At 42.6% G+C, this 12,106-nt stretch overlaps 1 protein-coding gene across 4 annotated transcripts in view; it reads right to left on the bottom strand.

The window, feature by feature from the left end:
* LOC124144428 (solute carrier family 2, facilitated glucose transporter member 3-like) overlaps positions 1-12,106 on the bottom strand; it is a 147,311-nt gene that overhangs the window by 123,064 nt on the left and 12,141 nt on the right. The window contains exon 1 of one of the 4 annotated variants that reach the window (XM_048402807.1): positions 6,884-6,997. The exons of the other annotated variants lie outside the window; for them this stretch is intronic. The gene's annotated coding sequence lies outside the window, so the exon portion shown is untranslated. Of the gene's footprint in view, positions 1-6,883; positions 6,998-12,106 lie in introns of those variants that run through there. 4 annotated transcript variants of the gene reach the window in all.

Genomic DNA, 12,106 nt, shown 5'->3' with positions numbered 1-12,106 from the left:
AAACCCCACGCTAACATATCAGATTATACACTTACGTACGCCATGCCTACACGTTCTGTAAACCCCACACTAACATATCAAAGTATACACTTACCTACGCCATGCCTACACGTTCTGTAAATCCCACACTAACATATCAAAGTATACACTTACGTACGCCATGCCTACACGTTCTGTAAACCCCACACTAACATATCAGAGTATACACTTACGTACGCCATGCCTACACGTTCTGTAAATCCCACACTAACATATCAAAGTATACACTTACGTACGCCATGCCTACACGTTCTGTAAATCCCACACTAACATATCAGAGTATACACTTAGCTACGCCATGCCTACACGTTCTGTAACCCCCACGCTAACATATCAAAGTATACACTTCCCTACGCCATGCCTACACGTTCTGTAAACCTCACGCTAACATATCAAAGTATACACTTACCTACGCCATGCCTACACGTTCTGTAAATCCCAAGCTAACATATCTAAGTATACATTTACGTACGCCATGCCTACCCGTTCTGTAACCCCCACGCTAACATATCAAAGTATACACTTACCTACGCCATGCCTACACGTTCTGTAAATCCCAAGCTAACATATCTAAGTATACATTTACGTACGCCATGCCTACACGTTCTGTAAACCCCACACTAACATATCAAAGTAAACACTTACCTACGCCATGCCTACACGTTCTGTAAACCCCACACTAACATATCAGAGTATACACTTACGTACGCCATGCCTACACGTTCTGTAAATCCCACACTAACATATCAAAGTATACACTTACGTACGCCATGCCTACACGTTCTGTAAATCCCACACTAACATATCAGAGTATACACTTAGCTACGCCATGCCTACCCGTTCTGTAACCCCCAAGCTAGCATATCAAAGTATACACTTACCTAAGCCATGCCTACACGTTCTGTAAACCCCACGCTAACATATCAAAGTATACACTTACGTACGCCATGCCTACACGTTCTGTAAACCCCATGCTAACATATCAAAGTATACACTTACGTACGTCATGCCTACACGTTCTGTATACCCCACACTAACATATCAAAGTATACAGTTACGTACGCCATGCCTAAACGTTCTGTAAACCCCACACTAACATATCAAAGTATACACTTACCTACGCCATGCCTACACGTTCTGTAAATCCCGAGCTAACATATCAAAGTATACACTTACGTACGCCATGCCTACACGTTCTGTAAACCCCACGCTAACATATCAGATTATACACTTACGTACGCCATGCCTACACGTTCTGTAAACCCCACACTAACATATCAAAGTATACACTTACCTACGCCATGCCTACACGTTCTGTAAATCCCACACTAACATATCAAAGTATACACTTACGTACGCCATGCCTACACGTTCTGTAAACCCCACACTAACATATCAGAGTATACACTTACGTACGCCATGCCTACACGTTCTGTAAATCCCACACTAACATATCAAAGTATACACTTACGTACGCCATGCCTACACGTTCTGTAAATCCCACACTAACATATCAGAGTATACACTTAGCTACGCCATGCCTACCCGTTCTGTAACCCCCACGCTAACATATCAAAGTATACACTTACCTACGCCATGCCTACACGTTCTGTAAACCTCACGCTAACATATCAAAGTATACACTTACCTACGCCATGCCTACACGTTCTGTAAATCCCAAGCTAACATATCTAAGTATACATTTACGTACGCCATGCCTACCCGTTCTGTAACCCCCACGCTAACATATCAAAGTATACACTTACCTACGCCATGCCTACACGTTCTATAAACCTCACGCTAACATATCAAAGTATACACTTACGTACGCCATGCCTACACGTTCTGTAAATCCCAAGCTAACATATCTAAGTATACATTTACGTACGCCATGCCTACACGTTCTGTAAACCCCACACTAACATATCAAAGTATACACTTACCTACGCCATGCCTACACGTTCTGTAAACCCCACACTAACATATCAGAGTATACACTTACGTACGCCATGCCTACACGTTCTGTAAATCCCACACTAACATATCAAAGTATACACTTACGTACGCCATGCCTACACGTTCTGTAAACCCCACACTAACATATCAGAGTATACACTTACGTACGCCATGCCTACACGTTCTGTAACCCCCACGCTAACATATCAAAGTATACACTTACCTACGCCATGCCTACACGTTCTGTAAACCTCACGCTAACATATCAAAGTATACACTTACGTACGCCATGCCTACACGTTCTGTAAATCCCACGCTAACATATCAAAGTATACACTTACGTACGCCATGCCTACACGTTCTGTAAACCCCACGCTAACATATCAGATTATACACTTACGTACGCCATGCCTACACGTTCTGTAAACCCCACACTAACATATCAAAGTATACACTTACCTACGCCATGCCTACACGTTCTGTAAATCCCACACTAACATATCAAAGTATACACTTACGTACGCCATGCCTACACGTTCTGTAAACCCCACACTAACATATCAGAGTATACACTTACGTACGCCATGCCTACACGTTCTGTAAATCCCACACTAACATATCAAAGTATACACTTACGTACGCCATGCCTACACGTTCTGTAAATCCCACACTAACATATCAGAGTATACACTTAGCTACGCCATGCCTACCCGTTCTGTAACCTCCACGCTAACATATCAAAGTATACACTTACCTACGCCATGCCTACACGTTCTGTAAACCTCACGCTAACATATCAAAGTATACACTTACCTACGCCATGCCTACACGTTCTGTAAATCCCAAGCTAACATATCTAAGTATACATTTACGTACGCCATGCCTACACGTTCTGTAAACCCCACACTAACATATCAAAGTATACACTTACCTACGCCATGCCTACACGTTCTGTAAACCCCACACTAACATATCAAAGTATACACTTACCTACGCCATGCCTACACGTTCTGTAAACCCCATGCTAACATATCAAAGTATACACTTACGTACGCCATGCCTACAAGTTCTGTAAACCCCACACTAACATATCAAAGTATAAACCTACGTACCTACGCCATGCCTGCACGTTCTGTAAACCCCACACTAACATATCAAAGTATACACTTACCTACGCCATGCCTACACGTTCTGTAAATCCAACGCTAACATATCAAAGTATACAGTTACCTACGCCATGCCTACACGTTCTGTAAATCCCACGCTAACATATCAAAGTATACATTTACGTACGTCATTCCTACACGGTCTGTAAACCTCACGCTAACATATCAAAGTATACACTTACGTACGCCATGCCTACACGTTCTGTAAATCCCACACTAACATATCAAAGTATACACTAACGTACGTCATGCCTACGCGTTCTGTAAACCTCACGCTTACATATCAAAGTATACACTTACGTACGCCATGCCTACACGTTCTGTAAATCCCACGCTAACATATCAAAGTATACACTTACGTACGCCATGCCTACACGTTCTGTAAATCCCACTCTAACATATCAAAGTATACACTTACCTACGCCATGCCTACACGTTCTGTAAATACCACGCTAACATATCAAAGTATACACTTACGTACGCCATGCCTACACGTTCTGTAAACATCACGCTAACATATCAAAGTATACACTTACGTACGCCATGCCTACACGTTCTGTAAACCCCACACTAACATATCAAAGTATACACTTACCTACGCCATGCCTACACGTTCTGTAAATCCCACACTAACATATCAAAGTATACACTTACGTACGCCATGCCTACCCGTTCTGTAAACCCCACGCTAACATATCAGATTATACACTTACTCACGCCATGCCTACACGTTCTGTAAACCCCACACTAACATATCAAAGTATACACTTACCTACGCCATGCCTACACGTTCTGTAAATCCCACACTAACATATCAAAGTATACACTTACGTACGCCATGCCTACACGTTCTGTAAACCCCACACTAACATATCAGAGTATACACTTACGTACGCCATGCCTACACGTTCTGTAAATCCCACACTAACATATCAAAGTATACACTTACGTACGCCATGCCTACACGTTCTGTAAATCCCACACTAACATATCAGAGTATACACTTAGCTACGCCATGCCTACCCGTTCTGTAACCCCCACGCTAACATATCAAAGTATACACTTACCTACGCCATGCCTACACGTTCTGTAAACCTCACGCTAACATATCAAAGTATACACTTACGTACGCCATGCCTACACGTTCTGTAAATCCCGAGCTAACATATCAAAGTATACACTTACCTACGCCATGCCTACACGTTCTGTAAACCCCACGCTAACATATCAGATTATACACTTACGTACGCCATGCCTACACGTTCTGTAAACCCCACACTAACATATCAAAGTATACACTTACCTACGCCATGCCTACACGTTCTGTAAATCCCACACTAACATATCAAAGTATACACTTATGTACGCCATGCCTACACGTTCTGTAAACCCCACACTAACATATCAGAGTATACACTTACGTACGCCATGCCTACACGTTCTGTAAATCCCACACTAACATATCAAAGTATACACTTACGTACGCCATGCCTACACGTTCTGTAAATCCCACACTAACATATCAGAGTATACACTTAGCTACGCCATGCCTACCCGTTCTGTAACCCCCACGCTAACATATCAAAGTATACACTTACGTACGCCATGCCTACACGTTCTGTAAACCTCACGCTAACATATCAAAGTATACACTTACCTACGCCATGCCTACACGTTCTGTAAATCCCAAGCTAACATATCTAAGTATACATTTACGTACGCCATGCCTACACGTTCTGTAAACCCCACACTAACATATCAAAGTATACACTTACCTACGCCATGCCTACACGTTCTGTAAACCCCACGCTAACATATCAAAGTATACACTTACCTACGCCATGCCTACACGTTCTGTAAACCCCATGCTAACATATCAAAGTATACACTTACGTACGCCATGCCTACAAGTTCTGTAAACCCCACACTAACATATCAAAGTATAAACTTACGTACCTACGCCATGCCTGCACGTTCTGTAAACCCCACACTAACATATCAAAGTATACACTTACCTACGCCATGCCTACACGTTCTGTAAATCCAACGCTAACATATCAAAGTATACAGTTACGTACGCCATGCCTACACGTTCTGTAAATCCCACGCTAACATATCAAAGTATACATTTACGTACGTCATGCCTACACGGTCTGTAAACCTCACGCTAACATATCAAAGTATACACTTACGTACGCCATGCCTACACGTTCTGTAAATCCCACACTAACATATCAAAGTATACACTAACGTACGTCATGCCTACGCGTTCTGTAAACCTCACGCTTACATATCAAAGTATACACTTACCTACGTCATGCCTACACGTTCTGTAAATCCCACGCTAACATATCAAAGTATACACTTACGTACGCCATGCCTACACGTTCTGTAAATCCCACTCTAACATATCAAAGTATACACTTACCTACGCCATGCCTACACGTTCTGTAAATACCACGCTAACATATCAAAGTATACACTTACGTACGCCATGCCTACACGTTCTGTAAACCTCACGCTAACATATCAAAGTATACACTTACGTACGCCATGCCTACACGTTCTGTAAACCCCACACTAACATATCAAAGTATACACTTACCTACGCCATGCCTACACGTTCTGTTAACCCCACGCTAACATATCAAAGTATACAGTTACGTACGCCATGCCTACACGTTCTGTAAACCCCACGCTAACATATCAAAGTATACACTTACGTACGCCATGCCTACACGTTCTGTAAATCCCACACTAACATATCAAAGTATACACTTACGTACGCCATGCCTACACGTTCTGTAAATCCCACGCTAACATATCAAAGTATACACTTACGTACGTCATGCCTACACGTTCTGTAAACCTCACGCTAACATATCAAAGCATACACTTACGTACGCCATGCCTACACGTTCTGTAAATCCAACGCTAACATATCAAAGTATACACTTACGTACGCCATGCCTACACGTTCTGTAAATCCCACGCTAACATATCAAAGTATACACTTACCTACGCCATGCCTACACGTTCTGTAAATCCCACGCTAACATATCAAAGTATACACTTACGTACGCCATGCCTACACGTTCTGTAAACATCACGCTAACATATCAAAGTATACACTTACGTACGCCATGCCTACACGTTCTGTAAACCCCACACTAACATATCAAAGTATACACTTACCTACGCCATGCCTACACGTTCTGTTAACCCCACGCTAACATATCAAAGTATACAGTTACGTACGCCATGCCTACACGTTCTGTAAACCCCACGCTAACATATCAAAGTATACACTTACGTACGCCATGCCTACACGTTCTGTAAATCCCACACTAACATATCAAAGTATACACTTACGTACGCCATGCCTACACGTTCTGTAAATCCCACGCTAACATATCAAAGTATACACTTACCTACGCCATGCCTACACGTTCTGTAAATCCCACGCTAACATATCAAAGTATACACTTACCTACGCCATGCCTACACGTTCTGTAAACATCACGCTAACATATCAAAGTATACACTCACGTACGCCACGCCTACACGTTCTGTAAATCCCACGCTAACATATCAAAGTATACACTTACCTACGCCATGCCTACACGTTCTGTAAACCAGACGCATATATCAAGGCATACACTTACGTACGCCATGCCTACACGTTCTGTAAACCAGACGCATATACCAAGGCAAACACTTACCTACGCCATGCCTACACGTTCTGTAAACCACACGCATATACCAAGGTATGCACTCGCAAACACCCGTAGACTTTCAACTCTCAGCTTATGCATGCCGTCTCCATAACATGAACACGGAAGGATAGGATGCTTGACAGTAAACCAGTTGCCTTGGCCCACTCCCTTATCAACAATGTTACCGAGTTCTTTACGAGGGCACAGTCGAGGTACGAATGACATTGATACGTACTGTCATAAACTCACCTTTGGTTTAAGGCGTTCTCTCATTTGACCCATTGAACAAGCAGCCAACCAACCAAGATAAAATGCCGGGCAATATGATTGCATTTAAATAGCGACGGACTAGTCCGGACTGATGCCGATTTATAGTGCTATCCCACTGAGATACCATGCCGCAGTTTAACATGAATACCCCACTCGGACACAGTATACTGACTCCGAGCCGACCAGTCCTTGTTTTAGCCCCTTAATGCCGAGCGCCAGACAGGGTAACAACAAGTACCATCTTTTAACGTCTTTTGGTGTGACGCGGCTAGGGATCGAACCCCGGACCTTCCGCTCTCCGGGCGGACGCTCTACCATTAGACCACGGAGACTCGCCGTCTCATGGATGACGTCAACTGCATGATGACGTCATAAGAACGTCATAAGAAATTCGTGTTTTGTGTTTTGCAATGTTTCGGTGATTGTTTCCAGCCTAGTAAAATGTATTAAGGTTGGTCATATGTTGTTCAAATCGAATTTCAATTGTGCCCAGGATTTGTGGCGCAACAATGAGACAATGCCTTTAAAGTAATTTAAGTGGGACATTATACGATTGGGGGCGGTCGGGTAGCCTAGTGGTTAAAGCGTTCGCTCGTCACGCCGAAGACCCGGGTTCGATTCCCGACATGGGTACAATGTGTGAAGCCCATTTCTGGTGTCCCCCGCCGTGATATTGCTGGAATATTGCTAAAAGCGGCGTAAAACCATACTCACTCACTCACTCACTTATACGATTGGCTGTCATGGAAGACGAACAGGGACCCGTTGCACAAAGCTATCTCAGCGCTAAGGATATCGTAACTCCCATAGTTTAACAAAGGCTTACGGTTGTTCAGATCGCTTTGTTGAACCCGTCCCTGGCTGGCCGTCCTGGTGTATGTTTTTCGTTTTGAGGACGTATCCACATACACAAACTGGTGAAAACCGAATTGTGGCGTTCTCTGAGTTCCACTCAAGAACGATGTCTGGTAGTTTGACATTCCGTCAAGAGAGTTTTTTTCATGCCGTACGTATGAGAAAGGGATGACAAGTCGCATCCGTACGGAAGCCTTTTAGGGCCTTTGGGTTTTTTAAATTCTTTTTCTTGATGTTGAAATTTCAAGATACAAACTAAGTTGAAATTTCAATAAAATAAGTTGAAATGTTAAGATTATAACTTGAAATTTCAACTTATTATCTTGAAATTTCAACTTATCTTGAAATTTCAACAACAAAAAATAAAAACAAATGGCCCTATAAGGCTTCCGTACATCCGTACCACAACAATCACTCTGACCAAGAGTCAATTAGCCAATAAGTTCTTATTTAAAGGGGGACCATGCAAAATTACCTGGTGGTCATTTCAAGTCTACACGTGTAATAGGTGTGTTGTGGTTAGACATTGTTACTGTATATTTAGAGTAATCAACAGCAGTCAGATTGAAAAGCATCATAAAACGTGAGGACTTCATCAGCAAAGTCCCCCTTTACTCGTCAGCAAGAGCAGCTCAAAACCGCTTTCAGATAATGCAAAACTTCAAGTAGGATTTTGTGCATGCGTAAAAAAACACCTTTCTTTTGTAACCTGATCCAGGGGTAATTCCGGGATAGAATTATTCCCTTGTCGACTGAGGTCGAGCTAGAGTTTGGTTCTATTGAAACCCTGTGGACTGGGACTTGCAACCTCAGGACCAATTAACGCCAACCTACCGACACTACTATTGGTGAGGTGTTGAGGTGAAATCGGGTTTAACGTCGCGTCCAAGATTATTGCACTTATATAGCGACGTGCATGCACGTGTGTGTGTGTGTGGCTGTTTGTACTAGTCCGGACTGATGCCGATTTATAGTGCTAGCTCACTGAGATACCATGCCGCAGTTTAACTTGAATACCCCACTCAGACACAGTATACTGACTCCGAGCCGACCAGTCCTTGTTTTAGCCCCTTAATGCCGAGCGCCAGACATGGTAACAACAAGTACCGTCTTTTAACGTCTTTTGGTATGACGCGGTCGGGGATCGAACCCCGGACCTTCCGCTCTCCGGGCGGACGCTCTACCACTAGACCTCGGAGGCGGTGAAACTACTATTGACCTTGTAATATATATCTGTGCTATCACCTGATAGCGTCACGCCCCTGGGTTATACAAGCAGTCCATGAGGTTCGGCAGTGGCACGCGGTGGCTTTGATCACGGGGACGAAGCACTCCTACAGAGGACTATCAAACTCGGCAACTATCATTACAAAATCTCGAGAAAGTAAGTCGCTTGTCCGCATTCAGCTTGAGAATTTACAGGTCATATCAAGCAAGCATCGACTGGGGCTTTAAAGGCTGTCACGTTGACTCGACAGGTACCGAGATATATCATCACAGACACCGCATATCATATCATCTTATACTGACTAAAGTGTGCAGTGAGGCCGTCTTATTCTTCGTAGTTATTTTGGAGACATAAATGCGAATTTTCATTAATACGAACAAAGATCACTCGATTTTTTCGCATTTAATTCACGCTTGAGTTAATTTCAAGATTTTCAATATATCCATACTTGCTTAATGTGCACGTATAAAAAAGTAACTACGATGTCAAAAATAATCATCGATATATGATAGGTACTTTCGCTCCTTCATGGAGTTCAGCGGAGTTCATAAGCGCATAAATGTTACAATGTGATGTCATGACGAGAAATGACAGGAATTACACCTTGAACACGCTTGATCAGTAAAAAGCTCCTATTTGGATACGTCCATAATTGGAAACATCATATCATTAATTGTATGAAGTACAGTAAACTACGGTTATAACGAACTCAAAGGGACCACTAATTTTAGTTCGTTATAACCGTAGTTCGTTATAGGCACATATACAGAATAACTACAGCAAATTTTAGGGACAAAAAAGTAAGTTCGTTATATCCGTCAGTTCGTTATAAGCGTGTTCGTTATAACCGTAGTTTACTGTATCTTGATGAACAATGTCCCTTTCTCTTGGAGAATGTATTTTTATTATAGATCATGTGAAAGTTATTCCCGGTCCTCCGTTCAAATCGTATTCTCAGCTCCATGGGGGGAATACAAGTCAAGCTTCCTGGGAAGTGGGAAAAGGGCTTTCATTCACATCACGGGGAGCCTGCCGCCATGTTTAGTCGTACATTTTGTCACGGGCACGGGTGGCAATTCGCTGTGCAGAGTTGCGTCCCTTGGGTACGCCAGACACCTACGATTGTTGGTTCGAATCCCGGTTCGCCCTGGTTTCTAGGTTTGTCACACCATACCCGTGCTCTTGGGTTTCCCCGAAGTGGTAAACCTGCATCACTTCGGGCTTTCCTCCCACATTAAGCTGACACGCCGTGATATAACTGGAATACTGTTAAAAGCGGCGTTAAACCCACCTCACTCACTCACTTACGCTTTGTCTATACCCGCGTGTTTGTCAATGGCCACAATGAGCAGAAACAGTAAATAGACTAGCATTTAGTTTCAGAAATGAAAATGTTTCAAATGTTTATTTTATTTTTTAATATTCATATACTAGAAACGTTCCCAGAGAATCTTCATTTACTGGAGAAATCTAGACGTGCAAAATTATTTCATGATCTACATAATAGAATCCTTCTATTGACATCCGCCCGCCTCCGTGGTCTAGTGGTAAAGCGTCCGCCCGGAGAGCGGAAGGTCCGAGGTTCGATCCCGGTCGCGTCATACGAAGACGTTTAAAGATTGTATTCATGTTAAACTGCGGCATGGTATCTCAGTGTGCTAGCACTGTAAATCGGCATCAGTCCGGACTAGTACAAGCACACACACACACACACACACACACACACACACACACACACACGTGCATGCACGTCGCTATGTAAGTGCCATAAACTTGGACGCGACGTTAAACCCCATTTCCCCTCACCTCACCTCACCTCACCTCACCTCACCCCACCTCTGTTTACTTCAAACTGGGGTCTAGGTTTGGGCCAGCTGGCAATCATATTACATTTTTTCAATTCTTTCAAATTCCACTTTGCCAACAAACTGATATTTTGGATATTTTCGTTTCAGGGTCTGTATGGGAGACTTAGTCTTTCATACAGACCCTGATACAAATATATCAAATACAGCCCATGCAAGTCAATAATGTTTGGCAAGTCTAGATACTGCAGTATAAAAAAAAAGAGAGTCTCTGGGCTCCCTTTTATTATAATTTTTATTAAGATAACTGAACAACTGGGGTTTTTTGTACGATATATTCATTTCAGAGACTAGATGTTAGTCTATGAGAGACTGAACGGAAGGATGTGTGCTGTCCACTTAAGGAGGCTACGCTTCCGGTCCCTTTGTCCCGCCCATCAAGTGCCTTGGCTCAAGTTACAGAGCAGTTAACAATGTCGATATCAGTCAAAACTCGAGGTTGGATCTGCAGGTCTGCCATGAGAATGAAGCCACCTTTAGGGAGGTTTTAAGGCTAAATGAAAGGGAAAAGCTCGCACAATCGGAGCTTTCTTAGTGTGGTGGTTCATTTTGTTCTACCTTTACCAATTTGGCTGGACAAGCGACATTTTACTAAAACACATGAAATTTTTACATTGTCAAGACCTCGGCAGAAAAAGCCCCCCCCCCCCCCCCACGATTTGAGTACATACATACATGACGAACACGCTTATTACGAACTGACGGATATAACGAAATGCTTTTTGGACCCGTCAATTTGCTATATATATGCTTATAACGAACTACGGTTATAACGACCTAAAATAAGTGGTCCCTTTGAGTTCGATATAACCGTAGACAAATATAACCTTAAAGTAAAGAAAAAAATATAGTTAATCAAGAATGTGACCTTGGTTTTTATATAAACAACTTAACCTATGTAAACAAACCTATTTATCCAAATTAAATTTAAGTACACTGGGCGATTTCTCAGTTCTGTTATTTCCATAAACAAAAAAGTTGATGTTGCAAACTCCGCCATTATCAAACCAT

Source organism: Haliotis rufescens, unplaced genomic scaffold (assembly GCF_023055435.1).
Source record: "Haliotis rufescens isolate VD_foot unplaced genomic scaffold, xgHalRufe1.0.p SCAF_29, whole genome shotgun sequence".
Lineage (NCBI taxonomy): Eukaryota > Metazoa > Mollusca > Gastropoda > Lepetellida > Haliotidae > Haliotis > Haliotis rufescens.
Note: the sequence above shows the minus strand (reverse complement) of the source record. Positions and strands in the feature narration are given on the sequence as shown.